We start from the raw sequence: 20,089 nt of genomic DNA on the forward strand, positions 1-20,089 counted from the left end.
TCCATGGAGAAGAAATAAAAACCTTGATGTTCGCCGATGACATTGTAATTCTGTCAGAGACAGCAAAGGACTTGGAAGAGCAGTTGAACGGAATGGATAGCGTCTTGAAAGGAGGATATAAGATGAACATCAACAAAAGCAAAACGAGGGTAATGGAATGTAGTCGAATTAAGTCGGGAGATGCTGAGGGTATTACATTAGGAAATGAGACACTTATAGTAGTAAAGGAGTTTTGCTATCTGGGGAGCAAAATAGAGAGGATATAAAATGTAGACTGGCAATGGCAAGGAAAGCGTTTCTGAAGAAGAGAAATTTGTTAACATCGAGTATAGATTTAAGTGTCAGGAAGTCGTTTCTGAAAATATTTGTATGGAGTGTAGCCATGTATGGAAGTGAAATGTGGACGATAAATAGTTTGGACAGGAAGAGAATAGAAGCTTTCGAAATGTGGTGCTACAGAAGAATGCTGAAGATTAGATGGGTAGACCGCATAACTAATGAGGAGGTATTGAATAGAATTGGGGAGAAGAGGAGTTCGTGGCACAACTTGACAAGAAGAAGGGATCGGTTGGTAGGACATGTTCTGAGGCATCAAGGGATCACCAATTTAGTATTGAAGGGCAGTGTGGAGGGTAAAAATCGTAGAGGGAGACCAAGAGATGAATACAGCAAGCAGAGTCAGAAGGATGTAGGTTGCAGTAGGCACTGGGAGATGAAGAAGCTTCGACAGGATAGAGTAGCATGGAGAGCTGCATCAAACCGGTCTCAGGACTGAAGACCACAACAACAACATGGGCTACGGCAGCAGTGGCTTTGCTGACAGGACGACATCGCCCGCAGCGCCTCTGCTGGGCTCTTGACCGTATCGTTTGGATCCTAGGCGACTGGAAAACTGTGACCTGGTCAGATGAGTCCCGATTTAGTAAGCGGTAATGGTAGGGTTCGAGTGTGGTGCAGTCCCCAGGAAACCACAGATGGAATTTATCAAGAAGGGACTGTGCAAGCTGGCGGTGGCTCCATAACGGTGTGGGCCGCGTCTGCTTGAAATGGACGTCGTGCTCTGGTCCGACTGAACCGATCATTGGCTGGAAGTCTGGAGACCATTTGGAGCCAGTCAGAGATGTCACGTGCCGAAACAACGATGGAATTTTTGTGGGTGGCAGTGGGGCACGTCACCGGGGCACAGTTGTTCCAGACTGGTTTGTGGAACATTCTGGAGAATTCGAGCGAATGATCTGGCCGCCCAGGTAGTCCGACACGAGCCCTACGGGACATTTTGGTGATTTGATCGAGAGGTCATTTTGTGCACGAAATCCTGCATCGGCAACACCTGCCTATAGACGCAGCACTGCTCACTATTTCTGCACAGGACTTGTTGAGCCCACGGCACCACGTCGGGCAAAAGCGACAACGATATCAGGAGGTACGCCGTGACTTGTCACCTCACAGTTTATTCCAAGACCGGGAGGAATTGTTACGATGAGAACGTCTGACACGTACTGCTACGCCAAAATTTGTACACAGAGTAAAAAAATCTTCCAAATACAGGGATGGTACTACTCTTTCCAACCTGTCTTTTTTTTTACGCTCACTTGGTGACAGAACAAAACCTACGCAACAGAGGGAAAGTAAAAAATAAACCGTCCAAGACTGTCGTGTTGCATCGTGAGGGACAATCAGTATTCCTGGTGGTATTGCTCATGAACTGGCAGGGCGTGCCGGTTTCACAAGAATGAAGTTCCGCCAGTGCTCGCTTTGCCACGCCAGGCGTTTCAGTGTGTGTGCCGGCCGCCGCACCTACGCTGGGATAATGTGCAGGCAGGCAGCCGCCTGCACAGCAGCGGCGGCAGTTTTGCGCCCAGGCCGCGGCTGCGGCTGCGGTTTCTGCGGCGCGCCCGGCGCCCCGCGCAGAACCGCAGCTCCGCACAGTAGCCGAGCGCCAGCCTGTCCCACCCAACACGCGCGTCTGCCGGGGACTCGGCATTCGCGGAAGGCTGCTCCTGGAACCGTCCCTCGTGTGTGTGTGTGTGTGTACGGCGAGCTTATCAGCGCCCTTAGGAAAATTTCTATGCACGAATGCGATGAAAATGACTAAAACGTCCCAAAACAAATGACATTAAGCCTTACTCTTCTTCCAATCTCTCTCTGTCATCCGTACCATCGCAGTAGCTGATCTTTACGGTACCGTAAAAATGGTCACATAATCTGAAATAGGCAATTCAAATAAAGGAATACACTGCTGGCGTTAAAATTGCTACACCAAGAAGAAATGCAGGTGATAAACTGGTATTCATTGCACAAATATATTATACTAGAACTGACATGTGATTACGTTTTCAGGCAATTTGGGTGCATAGGTCCTGAGAAATCAGTACCCAGAACAACCACCTGTGGCCGTAATAACGGCCTCGATACGTCTGGGCATTGAGCCAAACAGAGCTTGCATGGTGTGTACAGGTACAGCTGCCCATGCAGCTTCAGCACGATACCACAGTTCATCAAGAGTAGTGACTGGCGTATTGTGACGAGCCAGTTGGTCGGCCACCATTGACTAGACGTTTTCAATTGGAGAGAGATCTGGAGAATGTGCTGGCCAGGGCAGGGGAGCAGTCGAACATTTTCTGTATCCAGAAAGACCCGTACAGGACCTGCAACATGCGGTCGTGCATTATCCTGCTGAAATGTAGGGTTACGCAGGGATCGAATGAAGGGTAGAGCCACGGGTCGTAACACATCTGAAATGTAACGTCCACTGTTCAAAGTGCCATCAATGCGAACAAGAGGTGACCAAGACGTGTAAGCAATGGCAACCCATACCATGACACCGGGTGATACGCCAGTATGGCGATGACGAATACACGCTTCCGAAGTGCGTTCACCGCGATGTCGCCAAACACGGATGCGACCATCATGATGCTGTAAACAGAACCTGGATTCATCCGAAAAAATGTCGTTTTGCCATTCGTACACCCAGGTTCGTCGTTGAGTACACCATCGCAAGCGCTCCTGTCTCTGATGCAGCGTCAAGGGTAACCGCAGCCGTGGCCTCCGAGCTGATACTCCATCCTTCTGCAAACGTCGTCGAACTGTTCGTGCAGATGGTTGTCGTCTTGCAAACGTCCCCATCTGTTGACTTAGGGATCGAGACGTGGCTGCACGATCCGTTACAGCCATTCGGATAAGATGCCTGTCATCTCGACTGCTAGTGATACGAGGCCGTTGGGATCCAGCACGGCGTTCTGTATTACCCTCCTGAACCCACCGATTCCATATTCTGCTAACAGTCATTGGATCTCGACCAACGCGAGCAGCAATGTCGCGATACGATAAACCGCAATCGCGGTAGGCTACAATCCGACCTTTATCAAAGACGGAAACGTGATGGTACGCATTTCTCCTCCTTACACGAGCCATCACAACAACGTTTCACCAGGCAACGCCGGTCAACTGCTGTTTGTGTATGAGAAATCGGTTGGAAACTTTCCTCATGTCAGCACGTTGTATGTGACGCCAATCTTTTGTGAATGCTCTGAAAAGCTAATCATTTCCATATCACAGCATCTTCTGCCTGTCAGTTAAATTTCGCGTCTGTAGCACGTCATCTTCGTGGTGTAACAATTTTTATGGCCAGTAGTGTATTACAACATTCACCACATTAGAAGAATACCTACCCAAGGCATTTTGGAATCTTTGGTAAATGTTTCGAGCACCGTGCCATAAATTACGTGGGCGATGGAAATACTGCTACACTTTTAAGAATGTTCGCGGCTGTTCAATTGCAACACGCTGTGTCTGCTTTGTTGCCTCTCAACATCGTCTTATCTAATCTCCAAGCAGGGCGATTAGCCGTTCCGAAAACACTGTCAGATAAAATACATTCGTAGAGCAATTTACTTCTCACGGCTATTATTAAAAAATGAATACACTGGTCTGGCGCAGTCATCACATTACAGGCTGCCAACACGTCTGTCTTTGAGATCCAGTATCACCCATTCCTTTCATGTATCTATAGAAGATATTAACCAATGAAGGCCATTTCGAGGTCCTGCTTAATGCGTATCATGCTGAGACGCATGTCATACAACGCGCACAAGCAGAGGTTTATTTAATTTTATTTATCCGTGGAGATGGTTGACTTCTTTCAATACGTATTTACGGCGTAAATATCACATTTGATAGCGTAGTACTTGTCGGGTTCTCAGAATAATACTGAATCAGTTTTGCCACAATTTTAGTGGTATTTCGCACGTGTGCCTCAGGAAATCTAATGAAACAATCGATATTTCTAAAAATTTAGGAAGCACACAACAGCAATTACAGGAGATAAATGTATAAGATAGTGACAGTTATGTCTCGTGCGCCAAGAACTGTTAAGTTTTTGTTTTCAACTGTAAGCATACAACAGGGAGTCTAAAAGTATATTATGCTGCATAGAAGGTCGTTACATAAACTCTTAATACTCAGAATATTCCACATTACTTATAAAAGATGTGTAAATCTATCATCTCTGTAATCAACATTGCTTTGTCGAGATATGATTCCCCGGGAAGGTCCAATGCACTTTGAAAGTTTCTTCAACGAACGGGAGATTTAAAGACGGAGCAACTCTGATTCCAGGACAGAAAATGGTAGTTTAGAGGAAAACCTACTGTTCCAACATCTTTTCCTTTTGATGCACTCTCCGTACCGAGAGAACAGGATGAACACTTTTATTTTGTTAAAAAGTGTGTTTTCTCTACATCGAAGAACAATAGCAGCAATTGCCAGTATCAGTTCTATTACGACATCAAGAGCTTCGCGGTAGTGTGTGCAGTGTGTGTGCCCTTGGTGTGAGCTCTCTACACAGTGCATGCTCGACACGACACCGCGCTTATCTCTCTCTCTCTCTCTCTCTCTCTCTCTCTCTCTCTCTATGCTGTGTCGGTTACTGGCTCCTTATCGTATGCTAACGAAGGTTCAAAGAAGCAAACATACCCGATGTGACGAGGCAGTCGGTAGACTGCGTGTACATATCGCCCCGACCTTGTAACATACGTCAACCTGCCTGCGCATTTCCTGGTAACATCTCGAGTGAGACGTCGAGAAATGGCCTCTCCTCTGTGGTTGCTGGGTGCGGTGCAACATCGCGACACAGACAGGCCGGTTAGCGCAGCTCAAATGCAGCTTCACTACTTCTTTCTACACAACAGCGACACATTTTAAAAATGCTCTGCCTGAACAACACCAATGGACGATATGCGACACTGACTGTTTCCCAACATAGGACAATGCAGAATATGATCTACATGAGTGACGAGAACTTCAGAACGTAATTTGTGTGTACGAGGAAGAAAGGACTATGTAATCACACATCAAAGAAGACAAGACCAACTGTCGAATCCCATGTGGGGTTTTGAAGGTGGTCCGGCCACACACACACACACACACACACACACACACACACACACACACACACACACACACACACAGGCAAATGCCAGGACTGAAGTATCTACCTTGAAAACCAGCAAAAGAAGCTGGCAAACTACATCGACCTTAGGGTCCTGCACAAAAGTGAAGCATCTCAAAACTAATCAGCGTGGTCGAGAAAAGCTTCATAATAGCTCCCTCAAACCTACGGGCAAGAAATGAAGATTTCAAGGAAAAGCAACGCTTACTTTCTTTCTTTCTTTCTTTCCTTCGTTAACTCCTTCATTGGATAGAATCTGTCGACTTGTTTCGAAGTCAGTCTTCATACCTTTAAAGTACCTTTGCTTTTTCGAAACACCTAAAATTCCAGGTTTTATAGGAATTGGCAACTTTTGCGGCAGAATTTGTAAATGAGAAGAATTATATTTAACAGTATCTAACCAGAAAGTTGCCAAAGGAGAAAGACGATATGGTATTTCATGTTTGAGTGGTTCTAATAACTCTGAGCACTATGGGACTTAACTTCTGAGGTCATCAGTCCCCTAGAACTTAGAACTACTTAAACCTAACTAACCTAAGGACATCACATACATCCATGCCCGAGGCACGAGGCCAAACAATCAATGCACATGGTTACTGCGAGACCATTAAGAAATTGCGCCGGGCGGTGGCATTTTCAATTACGGCTGACATTATAAAGAGGCACTACAAAGCACACGTCGGCAGCAGCGATCTGAAAATGGCGTACATGTCTTCTCCCCGAGTCAGAATAACTGCTGTGCAAGCTCGGATCTGCGATCGTAGCGCTGCCGCGGATAGAAATAGAAACGGAACTTACTTTGTGGACGACCCTCGTATTAGTCTAAGCACTTGCGCAATGAAACACGTAGAAAGCCTCTTGTTTTAAAATAGTTCGACGTCTTTTCAAATAGCGGACTACAGCTTTTCACCAACTATATGGCCGAAGATTAATTTGTAGTAATTGTTACCAACGTGAGACTATTCTTCGTTGTCGACATTACGACATTAAAGGAAGACCCCGTACAGCACCCGCTGCTGTCTTCTACGACACGTGGTCGACATTCACTAACCGGGGAGACTTGTGTAACAACTGAATGTCTGCCAGAACATCGGTTGGCCATTCTGTATCAAATGGTTAAATGGAGCACAAACACGTGAGAAACATAACTTCTAAACTTCTAACAACATTGCATCACCCAATATGTGCCAGGAACGTGTTGTCTTTGCCTCTGCTTGTCTAATGACGCATACAAGAAACACTGCGTTCTCTCTCTCTATCTCTCTGGAAAGCCATCAACTCGCGCAGCGCATTTAATACACTTGACAGTGTATCTGCCGTCTTGTTAAGCTTTTCTCGCCTCTTACAAGATTACCCGATAACGTTATCTCTCGGCCGAAAGAGAGCTTTTTAATATGTCGACCTGGTCATTCAATTAGTACAGATGTAATTTCGCAAGGAGACCTTTCCAAGTTGTTTATCTGCGGCGGAAAGTCGAGTGTCCATCAATCAGACCAGCCCGCCGTGATAACCCGGCTTGGCACTCTGAACAGCAAACAGCAGCGCTGCAAAAGGCCGGCCGTAAAGGTTATCTGCGTGCGGAACCAGCACACTCTGCTGGCTGTGTTTACTGCAAAGGCTCAATTAGCGGCCGCTATTTGTTACAAGTCATCTACCCGATTGTCCACCTACGCTGGCTGCTTTTCAATATTTGAAACACACACACACAAACGCACGCACCCGTGGCCGAGACAAGAACAGAACTCGCGACTAGACGGCGAAGATCTGAAGTGATATGTAGCCTGACTGTTATATCATTACATAAGAAAATGGAAACTGAACACAAATATATATACGAACAACGTATTTTCTAGTGTTACGAGTATTTCGCGGTCTAATGCTGGAGATCCAGGAAACGGACACGCGCCGAGTCTGCACACAGGCCAACTGTTCTCCGTCTATCGTACACAGTTTCTCGCATCGCACATCAGCAACTCTCGGGGCGACAGTAATCTCTGCTGGAAATTCTGTAATCTCGGCTGCAAATTGACTGCGAGTATCACGTATTTCCGCCATATTATGTTTCTACGTGGAGTGATTACTGAGGTCGGCCTTGTCGTGATGCACGACCATTTCCCGCGTTGTCAGAACCGTCTTCCGACCTCTGAAATCTCACTTAGCGACGCAGCTAACGCTCGCCAGTGGCGTGGTCCGTATCTGCCCGTCTCAAACGGTCCAATTGTAGTCTGCATACCGAGAGTCCCAAAGCCACCATTATCGCATTACATTTCTACATCTCCAGCTATACTCTGCAAACAACTGTGAAGTGAATGGCAGAGGGTACAAGTTATTAAGGTTTGTTTAAATGCCTCTGTGCGATACCGCTGTGAGCTAAAGCATCGGTGTGTGTGTGTGTGTGTGTGTGTGTGTGTGTGTGTGTGTGTGTGTGTGTGTGCGCGCGCGCGCTACATTCGCCAGCTGGAGTGGCCGAGCGGTTCTAGGCGCTACAGTCTGGAACAGCGCGACGGCTACGGTCGCAGGTTCGAATCCTGCCTCGGGCATGGATGTGTGTGATGTCCTTAGGTTAGATAGGTTTAAGTACTTCTAAGTTCTAGGGGACTGATGACCTCAGAAGTTAGGTCGAATAGTGCTCAGAGCCAATTGAACCATTTTTTTGTGTGCTACATTCCTGAAATAATCATTCAAAACCCGGTTCTTGAACCTTTCTAAGCGGGCTTTCTCGGGATTCTATCTTCACGAGTCTGCCACTTCAGTATCTCTGTGACACTCTCCCACGGGTCAAACAAACCCGTGAGCCTTTGTGCAGCTCTTCTTTGTATACGTTCCATATCCTCTGGTCTTATTTGGTATGGGTCAAATACACTTGACCAGTATTCTAGAATGGGTCGCATAAGTGATTTGTAAGCAATCTCCCTTGTAGAGTGATTGCACTTTCCCAGTATTCTACCAACAAACCGAAGCCCACCAGCTGCTATACCCACGACAGAGCGTATATATCATCCCATTTCATATCTCTGCAAACTGTACAAGTACATATTTGTAGGAGTTGGCCAATTCCAACTGTGATTCATTAATATAATAGTCATAGGATACTACGTTATTTTTCCTTTTGTGAAGTGCATGATTTCACATTTTTGAACATTTGAAGCAAGTTGCCAGTCTTCGCACCACTTTGAAACCTTATCAAGATGTGACTCAATATTTACATGTCTTCTTTCGGACAGTACTCCACTACTGATAACTGCGTCATCAGCAAAAAGTGTGAGATTGTCATTAATACTGTCCGTAAGCTCATTAATATACAACATAAAGAGCAAGGGACCCAACATACTTCACTCGGGCACACCCGAGGTTTTTCTACATCTGTCGAAGACTCTCCATCCAAAATAACATGCGGCGCCCTCCTTATCAAAAAGTCCTTAGTCCATCGCAAATATCTCTTAATTGCCCATATGACAGTACTTTTGAAAATAACCGCAGATTTGCTACCGAGTCAAATGTTTTCAGGAAATCAAGAAACACTTTATCTACCTGATTTCCTTGATCCCAACCTCCCAGTACGTCATGCGAGGAAAGTGCGAGTTGTTTTCGGAATCAGCACTGGTTGGCGTCTAGGTGGTCACCCTATCCGAAAATCCTCATTATTGAGCTCAGAATATGTTCTAAGATTAACAAATCAATGTCAAGTATACTGCGATTACAAACTTCTCGTAACGAATGATAATGAGACTTCTTCTCGAATGACGACACAAACTTTCCTTCCACTTCCTGTGTGTGATACACTGCGGTTGTAATGCAGCTATTTTCGTCGTCGAGTCACGTCCGTAGGCAAAGCGGAACCTGCTTGCTGCCCTTACAGACAGCACAGATGTGGTTCGTTGGGAAGTCTTGACCAGAGTGCCAGAGCTCGTGAACGCTCTTTCCACTGTTGTATTTCCCAAAACATGGTCAAGTTTCAGACAGTAGTGCAATACTAAGGATGTTTACAGATTCTTCAAGCGCTTCTTTTCCAATCGCGCTCCGTGTCTGTTCTTCTCTGCGCCCTCTCCTGTCGCCGCCGCCCACGGATTTACCCCGTAATCTGCTCCGTGCCATCACTGCAAAGTAATCGACGGTACAAGGCACGGAGAGCTGTCGGCAAGCACGTTTCATGTGAAGGTGGTTCGCAGAACGCGCCGACCAGTGGACGCCGCCACCCCCGCACAGGATGCAAAGCTGGGAGCCAGATAACGTCGTCATGGCAGCAAGTTACATGGCAGTGCCGGCACTAAAGCATTTGCTCGTTCATTTTATTCCACGAAAAAAAAGAATAAATAGGCCTCGTCATTGAATACCGAAAAACCGCAGAATATGGGAGCTAGATCCTTTTTTTATGGAAAAAATCTTTTCCTGGCGTGCGCGCGGCAGCCGGGGGCAGCGAGGCGCGCCGGCTACAATGGCTGCTCTGGACGCTCACTCGGCCGGCACATTAATGCTTGTTACATTCATTGCACAACACGCGCGGTTTTTTCCTCCCCCGCTCCTCCCCCGTGTATTATACACCTCTCCCTTTTTTTTTTCACAATTTCGTTGTCCGACCGCTCCGCGGTACGAAGCTAACGACGCGGATATTTATGAATAATTTGAACAATTTTTATTTAAATTATTCCGCGGGCTGGCTGGTGTTAATCAAATTACCATATTCAAATTGGGCCAGCTCGGTCGGGTTACCCCTCCTCCCTTCACCATCCCATCCCATCCGGCGCGCGGTATTGATTTTCGCGGCACAGACGACGCAGCTGGCCGGGGATAAATCCAATTGTTTTAATATCCTTGCGCGGCCGCGCGAGTTTTGGTCCGCAGTGCCTCTGTCCGCCCCCGCGCGGCGCAAAGTGGATTACTAGCGGGCTAAGCGCCGGCGGGGAGCGCCCGGCCCGAAACGCAATTCCGGAAAAATACGGGCCTCGGCGGAGCTGTGGGGGGCGGTGATTCTCTGTCTGCGCCCCGGGGTCACTTGTCGGCTCACCGGCCGGCCCTCAGGGGTGGAGCAGTACGGCAGACGAGGCGCGGGAGGGACGGGGTTCGATTCATAGCTCCACCGCCCTGATTCACAGTTGCTGCGTTTTCCAGCAAACAGCCTGTCTCTCACGTCAGTCAATGTGTAGGTAAACGGAGCAAGCGATAAAGGAAACCGACGAGTCACTTTGGAAAGAAAATCATTGTTCAGTGAGAAGAAATAAAATCTATCATCAAAATGAAATTTTCACTCTGTACCGGAGTGTGCGCTGATATGAAACATCCCGGCAGATTAAAACTGTGTGCCGGACCGAGACTCGAACTCGGGACCTTTTTGCCTTTCGCGGGCAAGTGCTCTACCAACTGAGCTACCCAAGCACGACTCACGCTCCGTACTCACAGCTTTACTTCTGCCAGTACCTCGTCTCCTACCTTCCAAACTTTACTGAAGCTCTCCTGCGAACCTTGCAGAACTAGCACTCCTGAAAGAAAGGATACTGCGGAGACATGGCTTGGCCACAGCCTGGGGGATGTTTCCAGAATGAGATTTTCACTCTGCAGCGGAGTGTGCGCTCGGTAGAGCACTTGCCCGCGAAAGGCAAAGGTCCCGAGTTCGAGTCTCGGGACCGGCACACAGTTTTAATCTGCCAGGAAGTTTCACTATCATCAAAATTTGCCGATGACTTTCCAGTTCTGTCAGAGGCCGCAGAGGACCAGGAGTGTCAGATGAACGGAACGGATTGTGTCTTCAAAGAAGTGCCCCAAGATTAACAAATAGAAGAAAAACCGAGGTAATGAAATGCCATCGAATTAAATCAAGCGATCCTGAGGGAAGAAGGTTAGGAAATGAAATACTAAAAGCAGGTGAGTATTCCTATTCGGGCAGCAAAATAACTAATGATGGCCAAATTGGAGATGATATAAAAAGCAGCTGTCTATAGCAAGAGAAGCATTCTGGGGAAGAGGTATTTGTTTATTAGTAACCTCTCACTGAAAGTTGACGCCTGGAGTGTAGTCTAGTGAAGGTGTAGCAGCACTTCAGACAACAAGGGAAAAAACTGGAAATGCGTGGTTCCTATGGGACCAAACTGCTGAGGTCCTCAGTCCCTACGCTTACATACTACTTAATCTAACTAACTTACGCTACGGACAACACACACACACACACACACACACACACACACACACACACACACACACACACCCATGCCCGAGGGAGAACTCTAACCTCTGACGGCGGCGGAGCCGCACGAACCGTGGCGAGGCGCCTGAGACCGAGCGGCTAGCAAGGGAACAGTAGCCTCTGACATGTGGTGCTAGAAGGATGATGAAGGTTAGATAGGCCAAATAATGAAGCAGACTCAACCGAATACAGAAAAAACACTTACTGCCGCAACTTGACCTCAAAAAATAAATTGGGGGGGGGGGGGGGGGGGGGGGGCTCTGTCAGATTATTCTCGCAGTACCGAATCTCCCATTTAATCTACACCTACGTCCCTCTCATTTCTACATTATTGCCTTCAAGTTCATCTTCCTTTTGTAGACAATATACTCCTTTCCTTCTTTGCTCTGAAGGTATGTATTTTAGAGCCCTTGTTTAATGAACTTTCTATTTCTTCGTTTAGTGGGTACAACAACCTGTCAAAATATTAGACACTTTAACACCCTGTATAACACACACATAGCACGATTACAAAAAGATTCTTTGATTTGAGATGGTCGATCTGGTGGTGGTGGCGATATTTCCAAACTGTGGGACCACCATCTGATTAAGACATCGTCTGGTGGGTTTTGAAATGCTCTGTCATTTCGTAACCTCCCCTTACTAGGACCAGAGTACTCAACGCGCGACGCTGTAGGCACTCGCACTCGAGATACATTGAATGAAGCAGCTACGCGGTAGTAGAACAGTGGACGAATATTTGCGTCCTTGGAAAAGCTGACGAGCGGAATTTGGACAGGCACTGGAGTCTGGCGTCGCCGGTAGCGCTGGGCCCTGATTTCTGGAGGGAAGACCAGTGTGTACATATTTACCGGCGGCGCGCAAACAGCGCCCGGGAGACGCGTGTTTAGACACAGATAAAGGGCCGGGCCGGCAGATAACGGGGTTCTCCATCTGTGGCTCGGGGGCCAGCAGGGGCGCGCGTGTTTGCCCACTCGGGCACGGAGGGCGATAAGCGGCCGTAGGGGACGCAGGCCCCTCCCCAGTTTAAGGAATCGACATTTCCTATTAACAGAATCAGTCTTGCCACTAATCGAGAAGGGAGTGACACACAGTGGCTATCCCCTATGATACTCATCCTTGACACTGAGCAAGCTATCGAGGTACCCAACAAGAAATTTAGAAAGGGAACTGAAGTTCACAGAGGATAAAGTTAAGGTTCGGTAATGAGACTGTACGTCAGATAAAGGAAAGGATTTACAAAATCAGTTGAAGAAATGCATAGTGTGTTGAAAAGAGTCGTAAAATGATCATTAACGAAAGTAAAACAACGGTAATGAAGTGTAGTAAAATTAAGTCTGGTGATGCTGAAGGAATTAGATTAGTAAATGAGAGCCCCAAGGTAGTGGACCTGTGATGCTATTTGGGCAGCAAACTTAACGATGGTCTACGTCAAATGCAGTCTGGCACTAGAATGCAAGAGCTTTGCTGAAAAGGGGAAATTCGGTAACATCAGGTGAAAGTATTTTCTGAAAGTATGTGCCTGAGGAAGCCTCACGCGGAAGTGATACGTGGACTTAGAGTATGGACAATATGAGAAAAGAAGCGTTTGGAATGTTGTGCTACAGAAGTATGCTGAAGATCTGAGGGATGCCAATGTTGTTCTTGTTGTCGTCGTCGTCGTCGTCGTCGTCGTCTTCTTCACTCCAGATACTGGTCTGATGCCGCTTTCCATGCTACTCTATTCTGTGTAAGCCTCTTCACCTCCGAATAACTACTGCAACCTACATCCTTCAGAATCTGCTTACTATATTCATCTCATGGTCTCCCTCTACGATATTTACCCTGCACCCTTCCCTCCAATACTAAATTGGTGATCCTTTGATACCTCAGAATGAGTCCTACCAATCGATCCCTTCTTCTAGTCAAGTTTTGCCACAAATTCCTCTTCTCCCCAATTCTGTTCAGTACCACCTCCTCATTAGTTACGTGATCTACCCATATAATCGTCAGCATTCTTCTGTAGCACCACATTTCGAAAGCATCTATTCTCTTCGTGCCTAAACTGTTTATCGTGTTTACATCCATACAAATACTTTCAAGAAAGACTTCTTGACACTTAAATCTTTACTCTATGTTACATTTCTCTTCTTCAGAACCGCTTTCCTTCTCATAGCTAGTCTACATTTTATATCCTCCCTACTTCGACCATCATCAGTTACTTTGCTCCCCAAATAGCAAAACTCATCTACTTTAAGTGTCTCGTTTCCTAACCGAACTCCCTCAGCATCACCTGATTTTATTCGACTAAATTCCATATGGATACCAATAAACGGAGATATAGTGAATCGAATATGGGAATAACACATATGTCACTATCTGATTGAAAGAATGAATAAATTGATAGCACACAGCCACAGGGAAAGGAGGAGGAGGAGGAGGTGGTGGAGGAGAAGAAAGTTTATTTTAGAGGGAGAGGCAAGCAAGGGTTTGACACAGTAAACAGCTTCCAGTGGTTATAGGTAGGAGTAGCTATGTAGGAATGAAGGCACCTGCACTGGATACATTAGAGTCAAGATGTGCATTCAACCAGTATTAGCACTGAAGACCAGAACAAAAACAAGTTTTCTTTAAGGAAATCATCTTACTACACGTTAATTTCTTATGATTTAGGATTAGGAATCTCTCCTTTTTATTTCTCATCCAGAATTGAGTTGAAGGTATCTGTGTCTAACAGCGCACCTGAAGAAGAGGTTGGTGACCTGCCCTTCTTTCACGTTCTATTTTCTTGCATTCCTCATATCCAGCAGTGTGCAAATATTTTAAACGACCTTTCAAGTAGCTGTACCTCTTTTCCTCCAACAACTTCCCTCGCAAATTTTCCCCGCTGGTAGGATCGCACTAAATTCCTCTCGATTTAAATCAGCATTTCAAAGTCACTCCCTCCAGCTAAGCGAGAGGAGTGACCCACGGTCTACACGCTGCCTACGGTGTATCGTGTAGCGACATACCTCGGCTGCTCCTTTCCGTTCTGAAGTCTGGTACTCAGAATATGTTTCCACTAGCGCCGCTAAACGCGAGACCTCGCAATTGCAAACGTAAATTTAGCAGAGCTGGTCAGTGACGGCGTCTCCTCTTTGAGAGGCGAGACCTTCACAACTCGATTTCTGCAGGGTGAGGCGGAGGACCGAGCGGAGCAGAAGGCGAGAATCTGCGACAGGCACGGGTGTTACGGTTACCGGCGCTAACGCCCGGCATTCTGCTACACACACACACACACACGGCGGCCGTAGAAGATGTAATTACACGCCAGCAGCGGGGCAATTACTCACAAACCTATATCCTCTGGAAAAAAGGAAAAGAAAAAAGCGCAGCTGCCGACGGTAGGACGGCGCGCCTTTGATGTGGCAGGTTTTACGACGCGGGGGCCACAACACGGCCTGGTCCGCCGACAAAACGCCCGGCCGGCCGCTAACGGAGCATTAAAGATAATTACAAGTCCACCGTCGGACTAATAGGGCCAATATAATTACGGCTGGTCGCTCAGTAAATACTCATTCCCAGAGACCTCCCCTCTAAGCAGAGCCCCCGTGTCTTCTTCCGGCCAGCAAGGTCACCCCGCCACACCTGTCTTCTGTTCCCACCTCCTAACAGGCGACCTCACATTGTTAACGCCGCTGTTCTCACGGATCAGTAAGTCGCTGCATTTGTGGTCGACGGTGAAGTTATTAGTGACCGAGGACGAGCTCCGATTGGATTCGAAAAGGGGTCGTATCCTTTTTACCGCTTCAGCGATTTAGGGAATCCATACCAGATCCTTACTTGTCCCCACGAGACAGAGCGCCTCATCCCTCCCTTACCGCCAAAGAGAAACAATTGGCTTTCCTATTTAGCCGTAATTTGGAGATAGTCTCACATAAAGCTGGCCTGTACGCTGTTTAATTTACACACTCAAGTCTTCGACTAACTGCACGTCAGCTCTGCAATTATAGAAAGGGAGCGACGGCCACCCCATGCCAAAGACCCTCGATATCCACGCTGTACAGCAACCTCCAAAGATTATCCACTGTAGTTTTTCTTCCGCGAGAACCTAGAAATAAAACACGTTTAATGACGTCTACTCTTCCACATTCGCAATAAGATGGGTGCTTGTCCCACAAATTTAGTACAAGTTCGTTCCGAAATAGCTAAGGTTTAATTCTAGCCGAGGAACAGGTTCACACAACTCCTGAGACATCCTCATCATTCAGGGTAACGCAAGTGATTTCTGAATTGTTTCCGTGCGCCTGTCTCCCTTTAAAGGCTATATTTTCCACTCTTCATTCGAAATTGTTCTCCAGCGCATTTTGAACATCCTGATTTGGGCGTAATATAGGATCCTCCCGTGCTGCTGAGAACAATTTCTTTTTATTGTGCTCGATCTGAATTGTAATGAGAAGGAAATAATAGGCACTATCCGAATGACCAGAATCAGCCACCTGTCACTCGCAGAGTTACTACGTTTTGGTCCAGTATGCCAATTTGCAAGTCCTTGGGTGAGTTGATGGTACAAAACCTACATCCACATCTGTAATTCGTAGGCCATGTTTTTGTGTGGAGGAGCGTACTTTTAGAGCCACTATAATTTCTCCACCTGTCCCATTCATCAATTGCACGTGAGAACGATTTTCGATGAACCTCTGTATGATACTCAATTTCTGATTTGTCTCGTCGTGGTCGTTTAGCGAAATTTATGTGGGACAAAGCAATATTTTGCCCGACTGCTCTCGGAACGCGAGAACTGGAAATTTGAATAGCAAACCTCTCCGTGAAGCAGAATTCTTCTTTTGTAGTGTCTACTGCTGTAATCTGGCTAGCATCTCCGCAGCGTTTTCGCGCCAACTAAACGATCTCGTGACGAAACGCGCCGCTTTTCGGTGCATCTTTTATTAATCGAACTTGGTACGGAACCAGGCTCACGACTTATACTCAAGAATCGGTCATCCAAGTGTTTTGTAAGCCATTTCGTTTCCTTACCATCCTCCAACATACAGCGAGTTCCAAACATTTGAAATCCCTTTCTTCCCATAAAACGCGTTTTCAGTGTTGTGTTCTCGGTAGTCTGTTGCATGTTCGTGCACGTGTTCCACATACCAAATTACGGAGAAAAAGTTTTAAACGTTCATTACTAGATGGCGCATGGTCCCTGTGCCAGAGAGCGCTTCCCTCTCGAGTTAAGGTGTTATGCGTCAGTCTCCTCCATTTAATTCGTGCACAGTTTTTGTGACAGGCAGTGCGCTTGTAAGGCTGTGTTTGCGCCAATAAAACATCTTTGTCCACGGAGGCGATAATTTGGATTTAAATAACTGTAAAAAATGCTGAACAGAGAAAATAGCGTGTGACCAAGGTGTTATGAAAAGCTATTTCTTCCACACCAGCACAGAAAGGCTCACAGCAAACTTCGCAACATCTGCTCCCGCAAATGGAATTGTGTGAGAAACAGAAGTCGCCGAGTCCGTAACTCAGTTTGCCAGTACGAGTGTGACTTAGTGGCATCTTGTCAATTGGACAGGTCAGTCTGTCCAGCATAGCCTGCTAGCTGTTGGGAAATAATGTAACTGGGTGCACCTAACGTCATCCTCCGGGTCCTTCCTGCACTCGGGTTCCGGGGCCGTCCGCTGAGAACGAATGCGCCAGGAAGCGTGAAGACTCTGCAACAGATGTACGTCTCGACCAGCCGAGTATCTTCACACAACAAGTTGTGTTCCGTGCAATCACTGGACTGGACTGGACAGGAGGGGTGGTGAGGGGGGGGGGGGGGGGGGCAGTGAGCCCAGAGGCCGTCAAGTAAACTCCGTACCAAAGTCAGTACTTAAAGATTTCTTCTAGAAACTGAATTTTGTTATTCTCTTAAAAGTTATGGAGAATAGTTTTTGTTGACTACAGTTCTACTAGTTAGGCCGTTACTGTCGTATTTCTGTACCTTTGTTGTCACGAATGAAACGTATTGCTCCGTATTAATGGCACCTGAATGAAAACATACAAAGAAGAAGACACAGTTTTTCGAATCTCGTGACAAATGTGCGATTTGACAGAACGTTTGGTGTTTACACACACACACACACACACACACACACACACACACACACACACACACAAAAAATGAGTACTAACCAAGCTAGAAGCATACGACTCGTAATAGCTGTAATTGTTAGTCTGCAAATGTAAATGCTAATGTACGTTTTTCAGCACACCGTCCTCGAGCAACAGAAATATCTGCAGTTATAGCCTTTACACCACGTATAATTTCCCAGTAACACTCCCTTAGGGTACGGCCAATGTCCATATTTACGTTTATATCCGTCGACTTTGTTGAACACAGTGGCGGTGAAGGTTTAGGCGGCCTTCCCGCATATCTAAGCTGCCGCCGTCGCACGAGGCAAGCCGGGTTTGGCAGGCGCCGGTCTGCCGAGAAGCGGTGATCTGCGATTCGTGCCAGACGCTGCGTGGGAATCGCCGGACCTCCCACCGTGCCTGGCACCGGAAGAGTCGGTTCGCCTCCACCCGTCACTACCTGGAGGCTGGTAGTCAGCACAGCAGCTCTCACAGGCTTTTCGCGTCCTGGATACGCGCAAGCAGCCGTTCAGTCCGATCTCGTTCGAATCCTATCGCAACGAGCGAGTGAGATCGCACACTGGTTAGAAAATAGTGGTCGCGCATTCTTACGAGGGGGAGCGAGGTGTCAAATTCCTGTAGGCCTCCAGCCCATTTAGATTTTTCGTGGTTTCCCCAAATCGACCGAGACGAACGACGGGATAGGTCCCTCGGCCTTCCTTATCGTTGCTACGTCCGAGCTTAACTTTCGTCTCTAATGACGTCGTCGCCGACGTGGCGTCAAACTCTGATCTTCTTTTCCTTCTACCTCTACTTACGTACCCTGCAAGCCACTGCACAGCGCGTGCCAGAGGGTACGTCGTGCCAATTTTATCAATCTTCTGGCCTATTTCGTTCGCATATTGTACGAGAAGAAACATTACTATCTGTGCACCTCTGTACGCCCCTAATGTTTCCCCTCGTATTCCTGTAATCCCTATCTGAAATATACACTGGTGACAGGATCCCCATTTAAGATGGAGTGCCTCTGTCACACTTCCCTGTGGGCTGTGCTGGTTTCCCACGATCCTAGCAGTGCGTCATCGGATTCGCTTGATGTCTTGTCATGCCTAGTCAATAATGACATGAAACTCTGCATCACTGCTCTAAGTGTTTGTCGTACCAGCGTCTTGTCGGCAACTGATTCTCGGGAAGTATGAGCTTCCTTAACAATCAGCGTAAAAATACTGTCTCCAGCCTCGTAGGGAAAACCGACGGAACACCCACCCACCACCATCTGTAGAAAGTGTTGTTTGATGTTAGTAAGTAGAAAGACAAGACTTCTACTTCGTGTGATGAATGGGAGAAATCAGTAAATGCGGATAAATTTAAGACTATTCCTGGAAGAAAAAGGAAGAGCCTTATCACATCCACTTTAGTTTTTACACATCAGTGAATTTCTCTCGTGTCCCTCACGTCGTCTTTAAAATATTTAGGGCTAATATTAGGAAACGATTAAAATGGCACATGGATTCAGTAGTGGTGAATGCGAATGAATGAGAGATTTGTAGGGAAGATTCTTAGACAACGCTGTGCATCTAGACAGGCGATCGGAAAGAAGTTGCCCTTTCTACTACATCTTGAGTTCTCCTCAAGCGTATGGAGTAATCACGCAGGTTTTAGAGCACCGAACGCACTGTAAGTGTCTGGCGCAGTTGTTAGACCGATTGCTTCTGCTACAATGGCAGGTTATCAATCAAGATGTAATTGAGTCTGAACGTGGTGTTACAGTCGGCACACGAGCGATGGAACACACGATCTCCCAAGTAGTGATGAAGTTCGGGATTTTCTCGTACGATCATTTCACGAGTGTGCCGTGAATATCAGGAGTCCGGTAAAACATCAAATCTCCGACATCGCTGCGACTAGAAAAACATCCTGCAAGAACGGGACCAACGACGACTGAAGAGAATCGTTCAGTGTGACAGAACTGCAACCCTTCCGCAAGTTGCTGCAGATTTCAATGCTGGGCCATCAACAAGCGTCAGCGTGCGAACCGTTCAACGAAACAACATCGATATGGGCTTTCGGAGCCGAAGGCTCACTCGTGTACCCTTGATGACTGCAAGACACAAAGCTGTACGCTTCGCCAGGGCCCGTCGACACCAACATTGGACTGTTGATGACTGGAAACATGTTGTCTGGTCGGACTAGTCTCATTTCAAATTGTGGACGTGTACGTGTATGGGGACAACCTCACGAATCTGTGGATCCTGCATGTCAGCAGGGGACTGTTCAAGCTGGCGGAGGCTCTTGAAATAGTGTGGGGCGTGTGCAGTTGGAGTGGTATGGGACCCCTGATACGTCTAGATGCGACTGACAGGTGACACGTATGCACGCATCCTGTCTGA

General features: G+C 47.0%; 1 protein-coding gene across 5 annotated transcripts in view; it reads right to left on the bottom strand.

The window, feature by feature from the left end:
* LOC126413321 (transducin-like enhancer protein 4) overlaps positions 1-20,089 on the bottom strand; it is a 465,877-nt gene that overhangs the window by 365,086 nt on the left and 80,702 nt on the right. The gene's annotated exons all lie outside the window — the stretch shown is intronic.

The sequence above is a fragment of the Schistocerca serialis genome, chromosome 7 (assembly GCF_023864345.2).
Source record: "Schistocerca serialis cubense isolate TAMUIC-IGC-003099 chromosome 7, iqSchSeri2.2, whole genome shotgun sequence".
Taxonomy (NCBI): Eukaryota; Metazoa; Arthropoda; class Insecta; order Orthoptera; family Acrididae; genus Schistocerca; species Schistocerca serialis.